The 11,968-nt window shown below is 37.3% G+C and overlaps 1 long non-coding RNA gene across 4 annotated transcripts; it reads left to right on the top strand.

Moving 5' to 3' along the window:
• The first annotated feature begins 2,952 nt into the window (after positions 1-2,952).
• On the top strand, positions 2,953-5,501 carry LOC133718435 (uncharacterized). 4 transcript variants are annotated; one of them, XR_009850289.1, is made up of 3 exons: positions 3,169-4,314; positions 4,865-4,999; positions 5,264-5,501. It is a non-coding gene; the product is annotated as an uncharacterized LOC133718435 (long non-coding RNA). The 4 variants fall into 4 exon arrangements; XR_009850286.1 differs by lacking the exon at positions 4,865-4,999 and adding an exon at positions 4,824-4,864; XR_009850287.1 differs by having other exon boundaries at positions 4,824-4,999.
• The last annotated feature ends 6,467 nt before the right edge of the window (positions 5,502-11,968 follow it).

The raw sequence follows: 11,968 nt of genomic DNA, 5'->3' as shown, positions 1-11,968 counted from the left end.
TGCAACCACTCGGGGCGCATATATTGAGGGTTGACTGGGCACCGCTTCACCCGGTTGGGTTCCTACTTAAATGAGACGAAAAAAGCTTATATTTGGCCATTGAAAAAAAAAATAATCAAATCAATGGATCATGGCCTTTTTTTTTCTTTTTTTGAAATAGGACGTCAAGTCTTTTATATATTCGAATATAAGTGATTATACAACATGACCTACTCCCGAGAGGCCACGTCAATATCAAGCCATGCAGGTTACTCTAAAACAACAAAATGAAATCATTATGGTAATAGGACCAAAAACCAAACCTAAACAATGTTAGGGCAAGAAAAGAAATAAAAAACCCCAACTTATTCGACGGAACCCAAGACCACCCTACGCAGAGAGGGCATCCCCAGGATCCACAATTACTGCACTCATAGAAGTCGCCTCCCCCACCACCGTAGTCTTCTCAGAGTCAACTGTTACCATTGGATCATGGCCTTAGAAAGTGAAACACGCCGATTAATCAAAAGATTTTTTTTTTATTTGAGTAGAAAAGTATTTTTGACACACAAATAATTTCTTTGATTAGCAGATATGTTAGAAAAAAGTGGAAATTGAGTTGACAGCAATCAATTAAGACAAACAAAAAATCAACTATTATTGATTTTTCCTTAATCTTTTTTCTTTTTGGTGAATAGGTTTTTCAATAAAGAAACACTTTTCTTTTATTGATATACAAACATTTTTCTTTTAACATTAAACATTTTTCTTTAATTTATGTATATAACGATCTCCTCATCATCTTGTAACCAAAAATTTCATGATCACTTACTCTTTGATATATAATTAAGAGATAAGGCTAAAACACCAAAATTTATTCATCGCAATATTTATTTTAATAGAAATATCATAAATATTTACCCATTTGATGCCATTATGTTTTGATCACACATAAATTTCCAATAGAAGTAAAAAAGAAACATCAAAAAAAAAAAAAAAAGGAAACATCAAACTAAAAGTCTGATGAAAGGTATTATGACTTTACAATTCATTCCCCCTCACTTTGAAATATTTTATTTTTATCTTTCATGATTTATGTGTCTAAATAATTGACTTTAGAATATGAAAATTTATTTTGTTGTGATTAACCGGGTGTCGCCGGTGATACGGAGTGAGGTAACAACTGGCCCATTAACGGCACAAGTTTCGGCGCCTCTCGCTCGCTCAAATTTCCTTAACGTTCTCATATCTGAAAAGCAACCACATGCACAGCTTCTGGGCCCACTCTTGTGGGTCCCCTGTGCTGACGCTGGAATTCTCTATTTTAATCCACGTGGCACGTACCACGCAGACAACACGTCGTTTACTAATTCCACGCGAAAAAAATAATTGTAAGTAACAAAATTGTAGGGAAACTAGGGATCATACTGTCGGTAATGGAAAATTATTAATATAAAAGATTTTGATAATTTTTTTCTTTTTAATAGTTCTTAATTCTACTTAATTATGAGCAATTTTTTGCGTGATTAACTAAATCTAGATTAAAAATCTGTCACTCATTACTTTCCTCATCCTTTTTCGTTTACATACAAATTATGAGATTTTGAACTTTTGATTAACATATGGATCCAAAACAGAGCAGCTGAAATAAATTCATATTTGGTTCATGTAGATACTATACTCTATTAATTAAAAAATTTATAATGACATACCGTTAGAGCAATAATATTGTGAGAATATATAGATGTTGTATGGCAGCATGTGCAATAGAATCCAAAATTTGATATGGACGGCTTGTACATGCATCAATTCCCTTCTTCTTCTTCTTTTTTTTTTTTTTCATAATTTAGTGTCAAATTATAAGATTATAGCTGGTGGAAATTAGTCAGCTTGGATAATTGGGTTACAAATAGGGGATTAATACTAATCGTATAGAAAACAATGACCAATAAACCCCTTTTCAAAAATAAAAAAAAAAAAAACCAAAAATGGAGGGGAGTGGGCAATGGTTGGTGGAGAAAAATAAGTTTCTTAAGACAATAATTATTGTCATTAAGTATTGGTGTAAGTTAATGATTATGCTGTTCTTGGTGGGAAAGTGATGCCAGTGTGTATGGTTCAGTACTAATTAGGGTTGTAATACTGTTACTGCTGGTCATTGTGGAAGTTGCAGTATTAAGGTAGGTGCAATTTTGATTTCATTCATTAATTCATCGTAACCTCTTATTTTTGTAATCGGTATTTAGAATGAGCATATCTCAACTCACGGACAGATAGTTTATGAAGCTCATCACTGAAAATACAAAATTTATGACAATGATAAATATAATGGTTAGTATGAAAGGGAGTAGTTTACTAGTTGTTTCATCATCACAACTAATTATAAGAATGAAATTTTACAAGTTCAAAACATTTAATAAAGAACGAAATTGAAATGAGAACTAGAATTTAGAACGTCTCGGATGTAAAGTAAATAAACATAAACGTATGCAACTTGTATAAAATAAGGCATTACTATCTTGGTCTTACTATCTCGATACCCATGCAGGCAGAAGAACCTAAGGGCTAATATGGGATAAAACACAAGGAACCTTCTAGTTCATATGTTAATTGCTAAAGGCATTAAATTAAAAGCTTGTAGTGTTACTGCAAAAACACTTCAGCCCAGCACACATCCAGCGTAAAACTTTTGACTCTCTTCTGTGCTCTGTTCTCCCTATAAGCATGAGAAAGGAAAAACATTTGAGTGATTCATACGCGGCAATAATTCTCGGTGCAACTCGATCAACAGGGAAAGTTGACCCAGAAACAACAACAATTGTGTCTGTGATAATGTAAAGAATCAACCAACTCGTCTTTTGGTGTTTTTTATATGCGAGGGAACCAACTAAGGCTTAGTTTGGCATTGCTTTTAGAGCTGCTTTTGGGGTTGCTTCTGCTTTTGGACTTAAGATATGGTGTTTGGTAAACTCTCTAGAAGCTGCTTTTGGTCCAAATAGATTCTCCCAGAAGCTGAAAGTGAGAAGCAACCAAGTGCTAGCTTTTGAAAGTTGCTTCTCTGGAAAACACGGAGTGAACAGTGCTTCTTTAATGAAATTTATCAAATTCCCGATTTTGTCCTCATCATTTTCTAAAATTTACACTGAACCCAGTCATTTTTCTTCATCTGTATTCTGTGCGAGGCAAAACCTTCGCACTCTCCTCCTCCTCCTCCCCCTCCCCCTCCCCTCGCCGTCAAATACTTGAGCATGATTCATACTCATCGGAAGAAATCGAGAGAGGGCGCTGACATTTTTTCCCTCTCAGTCTCTCTCTTCGACCGTCGAGGCTTCGACGACCCTCGCTCTCATCGACGGTAACTCGGTGACGGACTGCAGTCGAATAGTTGATCGATCTGTCTGGGTTTTTACTTTCTGGGTTTTCAATCAATCTCTCAAGTGTTCGAATAGCCTCGAACTCTTGGTTGCTCTCTTCCTCAAGCAGCAAAGCAGAAATTCTTGGTTGCTTTCCGGTTCGATTTCTGAGTTATGGAATTGATCAAGTTGTTTTGGACGTTAGTTACTGATTGAAATTGAATTGTATTGTATATTTATATTGCATCTGTTTTGAAATTTGGCATCAGTTTTGCCAGTTTTGATGGGAATTGAATTGCATCTGTCTTGGTATTTGGATGGAAATTGAAATTGTATCTGATATGAAATTGTTTAGGTGGAGGTGGAAACAAATTGGTGATTTCCCAAAGGGGGTTCTGGAAAGCATTGTGGGGATTAAACTCATTAAAGCATCCAAGTAAAGTGAAAATCTTTATGTGGAGAGAATGTTGCAACTGTTGCTAAAGATTGTTGGCTTTTCATGGAAGCATATTTATGATTGTAGATTTGTAATTGACAATTACAATATTGTTATTCAGAACGTTTTGAATCACAGTTTGTTTTGTTTGTTTGTTTTGATGCTTGTTTCATATTATAGCAGATTAATTGGAATTGCAAAGTTGTGGCATTCCAAGCTTTGGGTTTTCTAATGATGGATGAATTAGTTTGGGAAGGACACTCTAATTAAGGTTCTTGGTAATCATGCAGCTTTGGACCAGAATTGTGATTTTAGTTTGGTTTTGATATACAGGGGATCACAGGAGCCACAAGCTCAGCCACGTCCCGAGGATGCTCCAGCACAGCAGTCCTATTATCCTCACTCTGTTAACTCCCCGAGCTCTTCTCGTCCTTTAACTCCGAGTTGAACCTCTTCTTCTTCCAATTTGAGTTCTAGGGGTAACTCCCCGTCACCTGTTTCTCCCACTGAAGCTGCTGGTGTTATTGCTTCTTTGAAGGACAAAAGGTAGGGATCCTGGTGCTACAGATATCTATTGATTGTATATAAATAATGGTTTACTCATAGCACAGTTTTTTTAATTCCATGATCCTCATTATTCACCGTCTATTAAGTTCATGTTTCTAGGTTGGTGTATATCTACTTGTTGCTTCTTGTGCATCAGATTAGATAATCTGCAAATGCTTGTTCAGTCCTTTTGTTGCCATCCCTTACTGCTTGTTCTGGGGTAGTTGTAAGTTTTGTTTGAACTGGTTCATGACTTGAAATTGAGAACATACCTCAGAAGGTTTTGATAGACCGAAGAATGTTGAAAAGTAGTTGATGACTAATAGATGAATTGATACTGATCAGGATGAAAAGATGAGCTAATTTGTTCTCTTGTCATCAAGCTTTGTTCCTAGTGTTGAATCTTTCTCTGTAGATGAATAAACTTAAGTAAAGTACTTTCTTTTTCCTTAGTAAGCCCCGGCCTTTTTCTTTTTTTAATATTGTTTCTACTTGTTATTCTTTTGCAGCGAGACCTATCAGTACTATGATTTGTCTTTCTGCCTTCCAGGTTAGCCTTTAGGACCGTAGTGACATTCTTTTTACGCAATAATTATGGAAGAAGCAACTGAAACCTGATATAGTTATTCAATGGAAGTTGGCTGCTAAGCTATCATATGCATACTTAAGATGCCAGTTCAAAACAGTAAGTTTGGTAGTTGAGTAATACCAACTGTATTAAAACTATCAACTTGTATTATCTCAATATTGAATGCTGATCTTAACAAAAACTTGGTGTCGAAAAGTTAAACAACAAATAATCAAGTTTTGTTGTTTTTAACTTTGGTTTTGTTCATAAGTTATTGCACATTAGCTTCCCAATCAGAATGTTTGATTAGTATTTACTTCTAGGATGATTTTATTTTCAAATATTTATACGAGTTGTCATGTTGACCATCATGACTTGCAGATCCAGTAATTCAAAAGAAAGAATCCATTGGGGAAGTTTTTTGTGTGGTGATCGTTTGACCAACAACTTATATCAGTTGAATTTCCGGCAGAACAAAAATGAGGAGAGACTGTGCCAGAAGAAGCTTAGAGTTTCTGAAGTTTGGAAGTTCAGGGATGCTATCCTTATTTTGTGTAATAGATAGTAAAACATAATATGCATATTGAAGAGTTTAAAATAAATCTTTTATTCGGTCCAACCAAGGGTACAAGAATAATACATGAGAAATATAGTTACATAATCAAAAAACAAAATTATGTATTTTAGTAGCATATCTTAGCATGTATGCCTATTTTGGTAATTATACCCAGCCAAAGCACTTTTGCCTTGCAACTTACCAAACACCTACAAATTGTTTTTCGTTCTCACAGCACTTTTAAAAACAGTTTACCAAACACCTCAGCTGCTTCTTCTCACAGCAAGTTCGGAAGTGCTTCCTCTCACAGCAAGTTCGGAAGTGCTTCCTCTCACAGCACAGCAATCCCAAACTAAGTCTAACTCTCACATGGCTTCTCATTCTTTAAGCGAGCTTTTTCTAACTTGTTTAACTGACTCTTTTATTTCCTTGCTGGCTTTTCGAATCGTTCTAGGCAACTTTGACACCAGTTCCTCATTTTGATCAAAAGCCATTGTGTATATATAATAACAAGAACAATTAAAAATGCCTGAGCAAATCATGGACAATTGTAGATTAGTATATATGAAGGAATAGCCAAGATAAAGAGTCAAAGCAACTCCAACAGATTCTTTATCATTTTTGTATTATAGAGAAGCAAAAGTAAAAACTTTAACATCTTTTTCTTCTTCAACTCCAACAGATTCTCTATTTTAAAGCAATCTTTAAAATCTTCATAATCATTCCTTAAAATTTTAGAGATTGCTGTAAATTTAGGGACTTTGATTTTCTCTTTCTTTACTATTCCTAAAATAGGGATAGTTATAGGGAATCTGTTGGAGCAAAATAGGCTTTCAATGTTTAATTTACTGAATTAATAACCTAATCTCCTCTGTTTAACAATGTTAAAAGAGACATTTGATTTGAATACAGTGTTTTGCTCTCTTTGTATATTTGTACTAAATGTATGATGTATTTTATAATCCACTTTTTAAATTATAAACTTCCATGCTTTGAGATTCTATAAAACCCAAGTTTTGAAAACACAATTAAAGACAAATTTTATAAAACCCTGTTAAGATTTTCATTGGGATATCCATGTATCATGTATGCATGAAGCCGGTTGCTTGGTTCAAACTTCTAGTATAGGTGCAGAACCTTCACACTTGATGTCCATATGGAATTCGCATCTTGAAAATTAACTCTAGGACAAACTGTCTTGGTAAAACAAGAATATAAAGCCAACAGATCGTTACAGGGAGGAAATGACAGTTGAAAAATATATAAAATTTATCGATAATCGATAAGAAAGAAATGGCAACATCGAAGACAAAGGAAAGGGCTGGCTTCCATTCATGAAGAACCCAGAAATATAATATAATAGTTTAGAACGAACAGAATTGGCCATGATCCATAAATTAAGCATAAACTGGCTGCATTTTGGGGCTAATGAACAGTTTTGGCTGCATTGATGGAGCCAAAAGGTTCTCTAATTCAAATTAAAAATCAAATATACACCGTATCACTTTTGAAAACTTTGGACTTTGGGAGTTTTAAATATACAGTAACGGTCGAATAGAGAGAGACATGCACATGTAGGACGGGATTTAAGAATGAAATGGAATAGGTACACATTTTGTGAATGGTTAACACATTTGGCATAAGCATCGTACTAGAAGTTCAACTATGCGGTGTTTTTAGAGGACTAGACACCTAGAAATAGTATGTGATTCTCTTGCTACTATATGTTCGGTGACGAATTCCGTAGTTCATGGCCCGCCATTCCTCTTCGGCAGCATTAACGACTTTCGCAACTAACTAGTTATTTTGAGTGCCCATATCCATTGAGATGAATTTATGCTGCTGACTATATGATGACAATGACTACAGGTTTTTATTCCTTTACTTGATAATGAAAGCCGTGAACAACTTCAAGTTATTTTCAGGCGAAATGAACAGAAAAGTTGCATATAAAATATACTCGAGCTATCGAGCTAATTAGCGTTCTAATCGTTCCATAGGCACCCAGAACTTGATCATGCGGGCACTGGTCAACACATCCTCTTTCCTTACATTCTCATTTTCAGGCATGAAATCATGTGGGCACTGGTCAACACATCCCCTTTCCTTACACTCTCATTTTCAGGCATGAAATCACTACTACAAAAAGGGCTTGAGATGACAGATGTTTTGGGGACAGATAAGTTATATGTGATTAAATTGATCAATAAGCACAAATATGGATATATATCCCATTTAAAGTTGAAGACATAGTTATCTTTTCTACACCATAATACGTATCAAAGTCTCTCAGTCTCTCACAAAGAAGAAAATAAGTATCAGATGAGTTCCCTTGACTGATACGAGTCCTTTATCTCTCTCAAACCACACCAAACACCAGTATACCTCAACACTAATAGATAACGCGCCACACGCGCGGAGAAAGAAAACATATGAGAGAGAGAGAGAGTCCTCACCCGACCTGGCGTTTCCGGCGACCTTGCCGCAGCGTTCTTGCCCTGGGAGAGGTAGATGTTTTGTTATGGTAGGCCATGGATGCGACTATGATTGTTTTGGCTCCTAATGGGGCTTCGGCAGGAATATGCAAATTCGATAGTGTTAGCATTAAAGCCACCCTTAAGTATAAGAACTAAATTATAGTGTAAGGGGTTTAGAATAAGAGATATCGTATCCAAGAGATTGGTAAATCTCACTTTAGTAATGGAAGACCTAGAGGAAAACTAGAATGAATATGCAAATTTACAATCACAAACAAAGGCTCACAAGTAAATCCAAGTTCATGGTCAAGTTCATGGTGAGTATGTTCAAAATGATGTGTAATGATTTGATTTGATGTTTGGAATAGTTTCGATTCAAATTGAAACAAGCAGAGCAAATAAAGTAAACTAAGCTAAGCTAAACAAATTGTTATGAAATGGATGGGAGTTAGAGTCAGAAAGAAGGAGAAGGTTGGGAATTTTCTGATATTTTTTTGATGTCAATCTTATACAGCATATATATACAAGTCTGATAAAACAACACTCCTACATCTAAGGCCTTAAAGCCGTGATTCCCTCCATAAATTCCTCCATGTTCTAAGGGACATGTAGTAGTGAGAAATGATACAAAGGTGGTACCTACCCTACATGCACTACTCACGTCAACACTCCCCCTCAAGTTGGTGCATACAGATCACGGATGCCCAACTTGTCAAGTGAGTCATAAAAAGCTTTAGTCGAGAGAGCCTTTGTAAGAATATCTGCCAACTGTTCTTCAGTAGGAACAAAGGGAAACAAAATGATCTGTCCATCCAGCTTCTCTTTAATGAAGTGTCTATCTACCTCCACATGTTTCGTGCGATCGTGCTGAACAGGATTGTGAGCAATTTCAATTGCAGCTTTGTTATCACAATAAAGTGGCATAGCCTTTTTCTGTCTGAACCCCAAATCATTCAATAAATTTCTCAACCACAACATCTCACAAAGTCCTCGGGCCATTCCTCTATACTCTGCTTCAGCACTAGAGCGAGCCACCACCTTTTGTTTCTTGCTCTTCCAAGTAACCAAGTTACCACCCACAAATGTGAAGTAGCCCGAAGTAGACCTGCGATCTGTAATACTACCTGCCCAATCTGCATCTGTGTATCCGGAAACATCCAAGTGACTGTATTTTGAAAAGATTAATCCCTTCCCTGGAGCAGACTTTAAATACTGCAAGATACGAAATACAGCATCCATATGGGCTTCACTAGGATTATGCATAAACTGACTCACCACACTAACTGCATAAGCTAAATCTGGTCTCGTGTGGGATAAATAAATCAACCGTCCAACTAACCTCTGGTATCTCCCTTTATTTGTGGGTACTTGATCTAAATACTCTGCTAACTGATGGTTCTGCTCGATAGGAGTAGCAACTGGTTTACAATCAAGCATACCTGTTTCTGCCAGCAAGTCTAGGACATACTTTCTCTGACTCAACACAATACAATCCTTGCCACGAGCAACTTCAATTCCCAAGAAATATTTCAAATTACCCAAATCTTTCATCTCAAATTCAGAGGACAACTGACCTTGTAACCTTTGAATTTCTTCAATGTCATCACCTGTCACAACCATGTCATCAACATAAATAATTAAGGCAGTCACTTTACCACACCGATGTTTAAGAAACAAGGTATGATCTGAATTGCTCTGTCGGTACCCAATTTTCTTCATGAACTTGGTGAACCGGCCAAACCAAGCTCTGGGAGACTGCTTCAAGCCATAAAGCGACTTCTTCAATTTGCACACCACCTGCTCTCCAGTAGAAGTACCATATCCAGGAGGCAAATCCATATAAACCTCTTCATGCAGATCACCATGCAAGAATGCATTCTTAACATCAAACTGTTGCAAAGGCCAATCAAGATTAGCAGCTAACGAGAGAAGTACCCGAATTGTGTTAATTTTGGCCACTGGTGCAAATGTCTCATCATAATCCACTCCATACTTCTGAGTATAACCTTTAGCCACTAATCTTGCCTTGTACCGATCCACTGAACCATCCGAATTATGTTTCACTGTATACACCCACCGACAACCAACTGTCTTCTTCCCTTGTGGTAATGACACCAACTCCCACGTACAATTCTTCTCAAGAGCATCCATCTCGACTGTCATTGCTTTCATCCACTTCTCATCCTTCATGGCATCCTGCACTTTACTAGGAAGAGACACAGAAGATAATTGATTCACAAATGCTGCATACGGTTTAGATAACCTATGGGTCGACACATATTTAGCAACAGGGTATTTAGCCTTAGCACTTAGAGTAGGTTCATAGTGTTTCGGAGGCTGACCACGGGTTGAACGACTGGGCAAGATTTTGGTAGGAACACTACCTGACACAGAAGAACTATTAGACAAGGAAAGATTAGGACATACCTCGGGTGATGATTGAGCAGGTGAGACCGCTGAAGGAGAGGGAGAGATGGAAGAATTGTTTAAAACACCATCAGAAGACTGCAGAACATTATCGGAAACAGGGTCTGAAACGATCTCTCCGGCCGACTGGTCAGACTGATCCGGTTGACCAGTCGGTAACACATTGCCCAAAGCTTCTTCTCCAACCAGATCCATATTTTCCCTATTTTCCGTTTCTAACTCGAATGATAGGTCGGTAGAGTTTCTACCCTCATTTTCCAGCTCCGTTCCTAAACACTCTAACCTTGAGAACTCAGATTCCAGACTCTCATCTTGCCCATTAAACAAATCTTCATAATAATAAGACCTCTCCCCCTGGCGAGGAGTCACAGGAGGCAAGAAATAACATGCATCTTCACTGAAAGAAACATCCATGGTGACATAAAACTTTTGGGATTGTGGATGATAACATTTGTAACCTTTTCTGATGAGAGCCATACCCAACAAACACACACTTAAGGGCTCTAGCATCTAATTTTGACCTTTGATTCTTATACAGGTGAACATAGGCAACACAACCAAAGACACGAGCAGGAAGGGTATTAGATGATGGGATAGAAACGTAGTTAGACAAGACCTCAAGTGGGACACGACCTTGAAGAGGGGCAGAGGGAAGGCGATTGATAAGATGAGAAGCACACAAAACGGCCTCTCCCCAAAGGTATTTAGGCATGTTAGCACTAAGTAAAAGAGACCGAGCCATATCCAGAAGGTGACGATTTTTCCGTTCAGACACCCCATTTTGCTCAGGTGTCTGTGGACAGGAAGTTTGATGGATTATGCCGTGGTGTTGGAAATATTCATGAAAAGAATGATTAACAAACTCACCCCCATTATCGGAACGAAAAACCTTAACATGAGCATCATATTGAGTACGAACAAGACTATGAAATGCTCTAAAGGCAGAGAAAACAGAATCTTTGGATTTAAGTAAAACAACCCAGGATAATCGGGTAAAGTCATCGATGAATAACACAAAATATCGCATTCCAGAAAGGGTAGAATGTTTAGAAGGACCCCACACGTCTGAATGAATTAACTCAAAAGGCATAGTACTAGAATGAAAGCTCGAAGGATAGCTAGATCTATGACTTTTAGCCAAAGCACAAGTTTCACAATGCAAACTAGAATCACTTATTCCCAAAAATAACGAAGGCATGGACTTCTTCATAACTCTAAAGGATGGATGACCCAAACGTCTGTGCCACAACCATACCTCACTCAGCCGATCAGAACTCAATGTCAATGCCAAAGGCTGTTCCGGTGCTTGTGTTTGTCCTGCGTACATGCAATCCAAGTGAAACAGTCTCCCTCTCAGGTCTCCCTTACCAATGATCATCCGATTGCACAAATTTTGAAAAACAACATACATTGGATAAAAAGTTACTGAGCACTTATTCTGCGAGTTTAGTTGAGATACAGATAAAAGATGATGAGACAACGAGGGCACATAAATGACATCATGTAAAACAATGGATGGTGTAACCTGAATAGACCCAATACCTAAGACCGGAAAAGACACACCATTTGCATTAGAGACATGAGATATAGAAGGAGATGACATAGACACAAAGAAAGATTTGTCGT

This window comes from Rosa rugosa, chromosome 6, assembly GCF_958449725.1.
Source record: "Rosa rugosa chromosome 6, drRosRugo1.1, whole genome shotgun sequence".
Classification (NCBI taxonomy): Eukaryota; Viridiplantae; Streptophyta; class Magnoliopsida; order Rosales; family Rosaceae; genus Rosa; species Rosa rugosa.
This window is presented reverse-complemented; position numbering and strand designations above follow the sequence as displayed.